At 33.6% G+C, this 12863-nt stretch overlaps 1 non-coding gene across 1 annotated transcript; it reads right to left on the reverse strand.

The window, feature by feature from the left end:
- Positions 1-9593: 9593 nt before the first annotated feature.
- Positions 9594-9699, reverse strand: LOC114211566 (U6 spliceosomal RNA). The gene has a single exon (XR_003609793.1). It is a non-coding gene; the product is annotated as a U6 spliceosomal RNA (small nuclear RNA).
- Positions 9700-12863: the final 3164 nt, after the last annotated feature.

Here is a 12863-nt window from a genome sequence, read left to right on the forward strand (position 1 = left end):
CCCGGGACTCCAGGACCATGACCTGAGCCGAAGGCAGTCACTTAACCAACTGAGCCACCCAGGCGCCCTATACATGTCTATTTTTTAAAACAGACAGTCCACCTAGGGCCTTAGCATCTGATATTTTACTAAATCATGTGAAAATTCTGCACAGTAAGATACATATATATTTATTTTATGATATTTTAAATGTTTAAATATTTATAATTTTAAAATTTTCTGTAACAGAAAAGTATGTGCTAAATAACTGATGTCTCCCCAAAAAGATGGGAGATGGGTAGAGTAGTGTAAAGGCAGGCACTTTGGAGTTAAACAGAATTTGTTAAAATAGAGCTCACTTTGGGTCAGGTATATAAACCACCTGAGTTTTATAAATTAGCATAATTATTCCTTACTTATAGAGATATTAAAGAAGCTGATGCATGTAAAAAATAAGCATAGTAGAAGAGTCTTTTTAGGGATCAACATGTTTAACCATTTTTACTTTCACTGTCCCTAGATTATTTCCATGATAATTTCACTGGTTAGGCTGACTGACCAGGGGTAGGTAGGGTGGGCTGTTTTAATCATTAGTAAACACATTTCAGAAGACAGCATTCAGAAGGGATGATCAGCTAGCCAGAGACTTTAAACTTTAGTGCTTATTTTCCTGAGGAAGATTTCTCTTCCTCTACCTCCCTCTCTCTCCCACTGGATTAAATAGAAAACCACCAAAATTGTTTTCCATTTTGGTTTCCTCTTTCACGTCTTAAGAAATAACTTCCTATTTTACCCACATCAAACACTGACATTTGGGACGCTGAAACCATTACCTGTCACTCTCTTAGTTCTCCCACACATTCTGAAACCGTCCAGATCCATTTACTTGTAAGTAACAGATGCTTCCTATATCCTCCCTCTGAGTCTCTCCCCTCCTGGCTTTTATATGATCTCTTCTTCTCTGGGAGGAAGAAAGCAGAACTTCTAGACAGACTATGGAAAATCTCTGCACATCTGTTCCTGCCTGTTTTCTTACTTGGTAAATAACCTTTTGGAAGATCTATTATAGCTTGCAAAAAGTGTGACATTCTGGTAGACAGGCTTTATTTTAGTTATTGACAACTTCACATGTGTAAGAAAAAGGAATTTAAAAATGTAAACGTAAATTGCCAGAAGATCATGTTTTTCAAATGTGAAAAGTGTCTCCTATTGCCCTAAAAAATCTATTCTTGTTTAGGTGACACTTCCAATAAATCCTGCATGTAAGAAACTTATTCTCATAATTTTACTTTGGAAACATGTTTCCCACAATTAAGATATCCCAGATCACTGTGTTTAATTCTTCTGAGAGTTTGGGTTAACATTCTTTTATTACAAACAAAACACAAACACAAAAACTTAGCTATTAGGTTTAATGGAAGACCAGTCTAATTCCATTTCTTTTCACATTCTGACTTCTGGCACTTTAATTGTCTTTATAAAAAGTTAAGGGATAACAATATTCATCATTATTACTGATCTGTAGTGATTCACATATACTTAGATGTAACATTTTAAAGCACTTCTTGAATTAGCTATCTTAATTTACAATAGTGAGGCAAGAAAGACTATCTAATACTCCTAAAAACATATTTGGAAGGTGCCCTCAGTGCTATTATAAATGCTCTATGTATTTCCTTAGTATTTTCTAAGCATGAAGTACAGTAATGTTGCCTATTCTGTAAAGCCATCTAGAAAACACTTAAAAAGGATAATCTGCTATGCAATGAAATGAATGATATGGAGACATATAGAAAGTTTGACATGGAGATCATACATCTCACTTTAGCAGTTAACAATATTTGTGAATTTACTGCAGGCAAAATTCATCCTAACTCATGCATCCACTTATTAGTAATAAGGTCTGTGTATTACATGACTACTATACATGTCAAACTAGTAAATCTGATGTATCAGCATGGAAATGTCTTTGCATTACTGAATCTGGGAGAATAAGGATGTGATTCAATAAAGTATCACTTCATCAAGAGGACACTCACTTTCCATCAAAGGCAAGACTACAGTAGTCCTACCTGTTAGGAAAGAGTTCATATATTCTACAGGAAACAGTTGGCTTTTTTATATATTTTTTCTGACCTCTTTTAAATTATTAGATAATTAAGACACTTTTGACTTTTAAAGGGTTATAATTAAGGGTTCAAACATAAACTTTGATATGCTTTTTGGAGATAGGTTTTCAGCACACTTCCTACAATTCATGATAATTTTTTTTTTTTTTTGAGAGACAGAGAGTGAGTGCAAGCATGGGAGGGGTGGGTGGGGTGGAGCGGCAGAGGGAGAGGGAGAGAATCTCAAGCAGATTCCCCATTCAGCATGGAGCCCAACATGGTGCTCAATCTCACGACCCTGAGATCGTGACGTGAGGTGAAACCAAGAGTCAGACACTCAACTGACTGAGCCACCTAGGCATTTCAATCCATGATAGTTTTTAAGAGGGTCATATTACATAGAATATGTTGATAAACATAATGCACATTTACTGAGCAAATTTAATTAAAATGAAAATATAAATATTTATTTGTAGCCTGAAATAAAACTGGTACATGCAGTTTCTCTATTATATTATGAGCAAATTTCTAGGTTTCTACTAGCAGTAAGTCATTGTGGTCTATTAAGAAAATAAATGTCTTAGCCCGCACCAGTTGTTCAAGAAAACATCACTGGAAGGATGGCTGGGTGAATAAGTCATTGGATGAATGGATCACTGGATGGATGGACTGGTCAACAGAAAATAGGGAGGCCACCCGGGTGGCTCTCAGTCAGTTAAGTGTCTGAGTCTTGATCTCAGCTCAGGTCTTGAACTCAGGGTCATGAGTTCAAGCCCCATGCTGCACTCCATGCTGGGCATGGAGCCTACTTGAAAAGAAAAAAAGAAAAGAAAAGAAAAAAAGAAAAGAAAGGAAAAGAGAAGAAAAGAAAAGAGAAGAGAGAAAAGAAAAGAAAAAGATGAGTGGAATAACTTATTGGGTTTTAGTAAAAAACTAATGAAAGAAATATTCAAGGTTTTTTTTTTTAAGTCTAGGAATCCAGAAGACAATTTTTTCTCAAAATGTGTGAATTTATGCTTTCTACTATTAGTGTAAAATTAATCAAGAATATTTGCTATCCCACAAAATTTTCACTTGTATAATTAATGGCTTTGTCACAAACAAAAAACACTTGGGCAAGAAACAGGTTATGATGACAAATCTCAATCTATTGAGCCTTTTCTGTTTGCTCATCCTAAAAATTGGTCTGACTTAATTTGAATTCTCTCAAAATAGTCTTGAGACAAGGATTCCTATATAAGGGGTTTCCTTGGAATGTGATCCCAGAAAATGTCAGTACAAAAGAGGAGAACTGAGGTAAGGAAAAGGCAACGTTTAATGTCACCTGAAGGGCGGTGTTCTAACGAGTTTTCTCTCTGGACAACTAGAGTTTAATCTTGCTGTGAATTTTGCTACCAGTATCGAGAACACAGTTTTCAGAAACAGACCACCAAAGAGCAGCGCAGCTTACAAATCAACCCACCAACCCTGTCATATGTCTATTGAGAGTTGTTTCTAGAAGAGAACACTCCCTCCCTAGCATGTTAGGCTTTCCACCTTTGTGGAGTAGACACGCATGGCCAGAGAGAACCCTCATACAGCTGGCAGTTCTCTGAGTTACAATTTGTACTGGAATGCATGGAAATACTACATGATGTGAGGATGTTAGCATGACATCTAAGTAAAATATTGAGTAAGAACAGGGTATGTTTGCTGTCCTCATTGGACTTATAGTCTAGTGGGCAAGATGAACAAAAACAATTTCCTAAGTACTACTTTACAACTGTGTTAAGTGCTAGGAAGAAGTACATGGCATTATGACAGCATATATGTTTTTAATAACTGAAAATTTGTGCTAGTGTTGATTAACCATCACATAAATAAAATGTTACACAAAACAGTAAAACATTGTGAATTATCAAGATCATTCGTTGATTTTTCAAGTTTTCTCCTGCATAGCAAATAATTTTATTATTTTGTTTCTTGATTCTGTTAAAAGTAATGCTTTCCTTATTCTAATCAAGACATATTTATCTACACATTTATGACTGGTTGTGAAGCCTTACACAGGAACAGAGGTGTCATAAAAAAGCCTGACAGGAAGTAAAAGGCTGGACATAGTTTTCATTTGCCAGAGCTTGAATTCATTCCCCGAGCCATATACCTATCCGTTAGGAAAAAGTGGAAGACTTATTGACTGAAGATGTTTCAGACCAACTTCTGACCAACCATTTGGTTACTTCCAAGCTATGACAAGCCAGGTACAACTCCTAGGATTCTAGCCTTAAAAATACAACAAGAAAACAAACAAACAAACAAACAAAAAAACAGAGAAAGAGAGAGACACATCAGAGGTTGCATTCTTTGGTGTAGATATATACCACAAAATTAGGTCAGGCAAACCACTAAACAACAAAAAGCAACAACAACAACCTCTGTGATGGTAAATCTGTGTTCAGAGTTGCTAGAATATAATACTGAAAATGTCCATTTTCAACCAACAAATACAAAACATGCAAAGAAGACAGCATGACTCATTGGAAAGCAGTCAATAGAAACTGCCTTTGCAGGGACTACAAGATTGGTCTTAGCAGAAAAAGCCTTCAATGTAGCTATTATATATATGTTCAAAGATCTAAAGGAAACCATATTTAAGAATTAGTCAGTTAGAAGGTAGATCAATAAAAGTTAATCAAGTGAAGAAAAAAGACGTAAGAATTTTTTTTTTTTAAAAAGAGGTGTTAGAGAAAAAAGGGGACATTTTGAATCACCCTTTGAATCACCACAAATCAAGAAGATAAAACAAGTATTAATCTATCACATCTAACAACAGATCCACAAAATAAATGAAGCAAAAACAAAATTTAAGCAAGAAACAGACAACTCAACATTCCTAGTTGGAGATCTGAATACATTTTACTCAGTTTATACAACTGAAAAGATAATTAGTTAGCAAGAATATGGTAGACTCAAACTCATCAATCTGACCTGAATGAAGTGACAGCAACCCTCTACCCAAGAATAACACAATACATAGGATTTTCAACAGTGCATCTACATTCTCCAAGATAGACCATGTATTCAAATACTCTATAATATGTTTAAAAGAATTTAAAATGTTTTAAAAATGAAGGAATTTAGAAATTAAGACCAAATAAACATGAGAAATCCATTAATGTGGGGAATAAACACACATGTTGACCAAATCACAAGAGATATCAGAAAATATTTTGAGCTAAATAAAAGAAAAACAGACATATCCAAATTTATGGAGTGTAGTTAAAGAAGCATTTACCTGAAATTTTTATCTTCAAACATACACATATACACACACATATTAAATAGAAAGAATGGTCTGAAATTAATTACATAAGTCTCCAGCTTAATAAACCAGGAAAAAAAGGGGAATTCAAACCCAAATTAAGCAGAAGGGGGAAAATTATAAATATTAGAGTAGAAATCACTAATGTAGAAAAAAGAAAAACAATAGAGGAAATCACAAAACCAGAATATGAACTATATTTACAAACTTTTAGCTAGCCTGACCAAAAAATAAAAAAGACACAAATTACAAAAATGAAGCCTCAAAGAGGACATCACTATTGAAAGTACAGAAAGTAAAAGCATTATAGTGAATTCCGGTGAACAACTTTATGGGAACAAATTATACAAATTATATAAAATGGAAAAAAATTATATAAAATGGGAAAATGCTTAAAAGACAAAATTTACCAAAGCTTCATCAAGAAAAAATATAAAATATTAATAGACCTATAACCAATAAGGAAATATAATAAATAAATACGAAACTTCTCACAAGGGAAAGCCCAGACTCAAATGGCCATACTGATTAATACCACCAACCATTTAAAGGAAAAAACAATTTTTTTACAAACTACTAGAATAGAGATGAGCGAACATTTCCCAACTCCCTCTGTGAAGCCAGTATTACCCTGGTTATATATAGATATACATATATATATAGATATAGATGATATATAGATGATATAGATACACACATACATATGTATATATGAATATATACACACATATATAATCTCTTCCAAATATTAACAATATAAATACAATAAAATATTTTTTAAAAGACTATATCCGTGGTCAATTGGGATTTACTCCAGCAATAAAATGTTTATGTAACATTTGAAAATCAGTCAGTATCAGGTCCCGTACTAGAGTAAGCTGAGTGCAGAGCCTAGTATGCTGATTTTGAAAAGGTACCCAATCTTTCATGACCCTGGAGCAATCTCAAAGTCTGTGCTCAAGTGCTTTACCTAATGCACCCCAGCCCAGGCTCTAATCATTATTTTATACTTTATTAATAGAATAAAAAACAAAACCATATGATCATCTGATAGATGTGAGAGAAGGACTGGAGAAAATCCAACATCACGTTAAAAAAAAATTGTCAGCAATCTAAGAATCGAAGGAAACTTCCTCAACAATTCAACCTGAAAAAGGGCATCTATAAAAAACCCACAGCTAAAACCATACAGAAACAATTCTACTAGAATTGTAATTCAGTTTAGCAAGGCTACAGATCTCAAGATCAATACATAAAAAGCAATCATAATTTTTTATACTGTCAACAATCAGAAATTAAAATTCAAAATAATACCATTTACAATAGCATTGCAAATATTAAATGTTTGAGGTGAATCTGACAGAAAGATAACTAAGAACCTGTACAGTAAAGCTAGGAAAAATTCTTGAGAGAGTTTAAAAGATTAATATTAAGATATCAATTTTCCTCAAAATGACCTAAAGATTCAATGCATTAGAAATAAAAGCATAGTGGGTTTTCTTGCTGTTATTAACAGGCTGATTTAAAAATTCATATGGAAATGCAAAAGAACTACAATAGACAACATAACTTTATAAAAGAACAAAGTCAGATGACCAGTAGTATTTGATTTCCAATTTAATTTCCTAGCTTGGAATATCAACTATATTTCTTTATATAATTTTTTTAGTGGTTGCCCTAGAACATGTATTTACAACTAATCAATATCCACTTTCAAATAACACTATACCATTTCATGAGTAATGCAGATACCTTATAATAGGGTATTCTCAATTCCTCCTTCTCATTCTTTAGAAGATTGCCATCATTAATTTCATTAGGCTATAATCACCTAATATATTTTTACCATTTACCATTTACCATGAAGAATTATCTATTACATAAAAATAGGAAAAATAAAAGATTTTATTTGCCTTCATTTATGCCATCTGTGACAATCTTCCTTTCTTACACAGATCTGTGTTTCTGACCTATGTACTTTCCCATCTCCCTAAAAAACTTTTAACATTTACTGCAGGATAAGTCTGGTGGTGATGAATTCCTTTAGATTTTGGTTGTCTGCAAAAGCTTTATTTCCCCTTCACATTTTTTAAATTTAAATTCAATTAGCCAACATATAGTATATCATTAGTCTCACATGTAGTGTTCAACAATTTATCAGTTACATACAACACCCTGTGCTCATCACATCATGTGCCCTCCTTAACGCCCATCACCCAATTACCCCATCTCTCCACCCAACTCCCCTCCAGCATCCCTCAGTTTGTTTCCTATAGTTAAGAGTCCCTCATGGTTTCTCTCCTTATATGATGACTTCCCACCCCTTCACTTTTAAAAAATAATTTGGTATAGAAAGAACTTTTAGTTGGTGGGTTTTTTGGCATTTGGGGTTTTTTGTTTGTTTTTAATTCCATATTTAAATATTTTACTTTACTCTCTCCTTGCTTGTATGGTTTCTAATAAAAAGTCTATTGCAGTTCTTATCCATTTTCCTCTATAAGGAATGGTATTTTTATAATCTGGTTTCTTTCAAGATTTTTTTTGTAGCCACTGTTTTCCGCAGTTTGAATATAATATATTGCCTATCTATATATTTTTTGGAAATTTATCCTGCTTCGTGTTCTCTGAGCTTCTTGGAGCTATGGTTTGAATCTGCCATTTATTTTGAATATTCTCTGACATTATTATTCAAATATTTCTTCTGCATATCTTTATCTTTCTTCTTCTTCTGATATACCACTTACGTATGCTACATCTTAGAAATTATCTCACGGTTCTTGAATATACACTTCTGCTTTATAGTCTTTTTATCTCTTTGCATTTCAGATGAGGTGTTTCTACGGACATATTTTAAAGTTCATGAATTCTTTCCATAGCCATTTCAAGTCTACTGATGAGCCCATCAAAGACATTTTTTTATTTGTGTGAAAGCATTTTTGGTTTCTTATGTTTCATTTTAGTTATTTTTTGGGGTTTCCATCTCTGCTTATAGTACCAATCTGCCCTGCTTGCTGTCTACTTTTTTAATTACTATTCTAGCATTTTAAGTCATAGTAATTTTAATTCCCTGTCTGGCAATTCCAACATCTGTGTCAAAGCTACGTCTGGTTTGATGCTTGTTTTGTCTTCTTAAACTCTAGGTAACGGGTACCTACTTTTTTCTTGCCTTTTAAACATGCCTTATAATTATTGTTGAAAACTGGACATGTGAATTGACAAATAGCAAAATAAATATGATTCCAGTGTGAGATTCATGTTAATCTGGCAAGGAGTTGGGCCATGTTTAATATTTGCCGGAGTAATAGCTGTCAAAGCTTCAGATTTCCTTAGTGTCCTTCTTTTTGTCTCCCTGGAGGTCTTTGGGTTTTTCTAAAAACACCTCCCTAAATACACCCTGTGCCTTGCAGCTCTTTTAGCTATAATTCAATGTTATTATGCTGGAGCCCTGTTGTTGTGACAGTAAACTGTAGGTAATGGGTAGCAATCTGTAATCTTACTATTAAATCTCAAATCTCAGTGTTTTGGTAGAACTTTGTTCCTGGCTTGACTTTCACAAGTATTTCTAAGCCTTCCAACTCCCTCACCTTATTTGAAACAGTTTGGCTAAGTAGGCCTGCAGTTGTAAAACTGTCCTCCTTCCAGGTGGGATAAGGCTCTGATAAACTCTTTTTCCCAGCAGAGTAGGCCCTTGTTTTGCAGAATTATCTAGATGTATTTCAAAATGGTTACATTTCTCCTGCCTTGCCAGGAATATGAGATTTTTCTTGTTTCTTCACTATTAAAATTTAGTGGGTTCCTGAGGGTGAAATCCACAAAATTATGGAGGCCCATCTACTACTGCAGCCTCCACCAGTTTGCCCATTTCATGCTAATCCATCCTCAGCCTCCAGCAAGTCACCAAAGTTACTATGTAAGTTGTCCTACCAGTTTATGGTTCTGGGAGCTTCTGCTCTAGGTAAGCATATCTTTGTTGTGATTCTCTATACTTGCAGTTTCTCCAGAATTTGGAGCGGTCATGTGCCGTGGGAATCACAAATCTCTGACGAGTCTAAGAAAGTTACTGAATTTCAATTTATTCAACTTCTTTTCTTGGTGTAAGTCCAGGAGTGCTAATATCCAAGTTCTTTTCATGTTGTAGCTGAAACCTGAAGTTTCAGATGGATTTTTTTATTCAAAAATAAATCAATGTTTTATTTTTCAAAGATTTTATTATGGAATGCTTTACAAATTTGCACATTATCTTGGTGCAAGGGGCCACGTTTATCTTCTCTGTGCTGTTCCAATTTTAGTATATGGGCTGCTGTAGCAACCACTTGCTTTTTATTTTATACAACTATGCTGTTTGGGTGAGTTGAGTTTAACAATCTACTTATAGTTGGTTTTATTTGAGAACAGATGAGGGGTCAGATGAGAAAAGTTTTCTGTGTTGCCAAAAGTAGAGAAAAGAAGGAAGGCTCATCAGATGAATGATTGGTGGAGACAGACAGCAGCTGACGGACTTATTTCTCTAAGGAGAAACACTGAGGATGCAATTGGAGATGCTCAGATTCAAGGTCAGTGATGTGTAAAAAAGAGAAAATGAGAGGGTGATCTTTCCAGTTCTTTTAGTACTGTAGGGTCATTCTAGCATCTGAGAGATTTAGGATCATCAGTGATTGCACCTTCTGCATTGATTCCATTTTCACCATAAGCATCAGAAATACTGATGGAAGCAAAGTGCATTTATGTAGCATCTTTATCGGAATTCATTAATAATATAGTCAGTAAAGGGGAGGAGAAAATGGCTATGGCAAAGTGAGGATTATCGCCAGAATTGGGTTTTTTTTTTTTAGCACACATGTAACGTTGACTAGAGATTAACATAAATAGATGACTCAGCATGGAGCTGATTTCCTGTAACAGTAAATGAGATGAGAGACAATAAAATTTCTACTGTAACTATTACTCTAAAATACAGGTTGGCGTGACTTGGAAAAATTTAAATTACGTATTTAAAATTCTTTTTCAGGTTAACTTCTAAATAGAATCCAGTTTTACTTTGATATGTAAATGTTAAAAGTATGAATCAAAAGAAAATGAAGGACACTAAATTATTCTTAAATGAGGCATCTGCTTATGATACTTTTCTTAATTTCTTTGTCTGAATTTTCCAATATATACTTGTAAGTTCAAACTAAGTGGAATTTTTATTTTTTATTTATTTTTTATTTTTTTATTATTTTTTTAAAGATTTTTATTTATTTATTGAGAGAGAGAGAGAATGGTAGAGAGAGAGCATGAGAGGGAAGAAGGGCAGAGGGAGAAGCAGACTCCCCGCTGAGCAGGGAGCCCGATGCGGGACTCGATCCTGGGACTCCAGGATCGTGACCTGAGCCGAAGGCAGTCGCTTAACCAACTGAGCCACCCAGGCGCCCCAAACTAAGTGGAATTTTTAATAATAGAGAATACCTACACTTATTTTTTTAAATCAGAATATTACTTCTGATGACCTGATTTTATATTTGAGAGTTAAATGACACTTTTATCTCACAGTTTCTAATCTTAAGAAAGGAAGCAAATTAAGAATGAATGTGGACACATAATTGTGTTTGCCATTCTAGTAGGACAATTAGGAAAATGCCAGGAATTTTTTTTTCCTGCTTGGTATTAATTACAAAACTCTAATTAAATAATACCCTGAGAACTCTACTAACAGATGACTTTGTCCTTTAGAAACCACAGATGGGAAAATACTGGTATAAATTAGAACTACAAAGTTAAGTAAAAGATATGAAAACACATTATCATAAAAATGAAGTGTCAAAACACATTTTAAATCTTATTTTTTATATATTTTGTCACTCTTTCCATTCTCATATATTTGCCCTTTGCTTTCATGAAATGGTTTATGAAATATACAAGAATGTCTCAAATGTTTTGCTATTAGACGATTAAGGGTAAAATCCAATTAATTTTGTTTCTTAGAGAAAATACTTTCTCAATTTTTCATTGCTTTACTCTGAATTTTTACTGCAGAATTAAATACCAAATCTATTAAATTCCTGTTGCCAATTTGAAGAAAATCAAGAGAACAAATATTGCCTTATGTATATTATATAGTCATTTTCAAAAAGAATACTGCCTGTATTGAGTAAGAGCAATGACAGAGCTTAATATCCTTCTGTTTCGTTACACAAGATTTACTGTTCACTAAACAGAGTAATTACCACAGCAATTGTTAAAACACAAATGCACCCAAAACACATTAATGAAGCAGATAACAAGGCAAAGGTATTGCTATTTATCTTTATTAAGCTTTTCAGTTTAGAAATATTCAATTCTCATAATTTAGAGAAAATATGCAATTAGTGAACTTTTGTTTACCTTTGACAATCTAATTAACTGTGAAAGCATGTAGGGGGATAAAAGTCACCTAAGTTTATGTTAGATACCTGCTTATAGTTTAAATAAAATTAAATCATTTATTGAGCCTCGGAAGGAGCTGCACGGAGTTTTAGATTTGAACTTTATCCCCAATTGTACAACCATTGTTAGGTCTTCGCACTCCTTTTACTGCAAAATAACTAGTAATGTAAAATTAGACACTGATGGGAACTAACAATATGATAAGTGGCCTCTCTAAATTAACTCTTAGAAAGAAACATTAACGGATTCCAATGCTTCATTGGATTTTTTTTTTTCAATTCTTTACGTGGAATGAGAGGTTTTGAAGACCTACAATGCATTCATTCTGAGGGGTAAAAACTGAATAACTGGATTATTATAGTTGCAAAAGTTAAATGAATATAATTTTTATGTCTCTTCTGTAAAATAATGATTCACCACTGTTGATAATTCATAAAATTCTGTCATTTGTATTTTTTCTCATTGTGCTTCAATCCAAAAATATCAAACTATTGCACAAATACTCATAATTTATTAAAAGGCCCAATTTAAAATATCCTTAAGGGATTAATAGTAGACAATAAGAATAATGCATGTACCACAGAGAGCCGCAATATACCATCTTTCTAAACTTGTACAATTAAAGGTAAGCAGAGCCTTAGAATCCCAGCTCCTAATACAATGCATTGCATAGTCCAGGTGCCAATATAAGTAGGCAGATTTGTAGATAATACAATGGCATTTGACTTTGAATTGCAATTTTGAACATCATGTGTGATTTTGAAAAATACATAGTACATAGAAAGAATAAATTTCACTCCTTGACTTAACTTGAGGAAAACTAGAGATGCATTTGTCCAGCTATCATACCTGCTCAGATGTTATTAGTTGTTCTTCATTTCACACTAATGTTGAATAATATTACCTCATGGAAGAAAGTACGAAATATGCTCCTTTGTATTTTCCTTGAAAGGTGCCATCTATGAATTCCTTCATGAATTCAAATTACTATCCTTGGGATATGTTTCCTGTAGAGCAGACTACATATGGATTTCCACAGGAATACACTCCCCCACAAGATAATTCTCATT

This window comes from Eumetopias jubatus, unplaced genomic scaffold (genome assembly GCF_037043125.1).
Source record: "Eumetopias jubatus isolate StellerSeaLion01/CBP00866 unplaced genomic scaffold, mEumJub1_p1.0 scaffold_3, whole genome shotgun sequence".
Classification (NCBI taxonomy): Eukaryota; Metazoa; Chordata; class Mammalia; order Carnivora; family Otariidae; genus Eumetopias; species Eumetopias jubatus.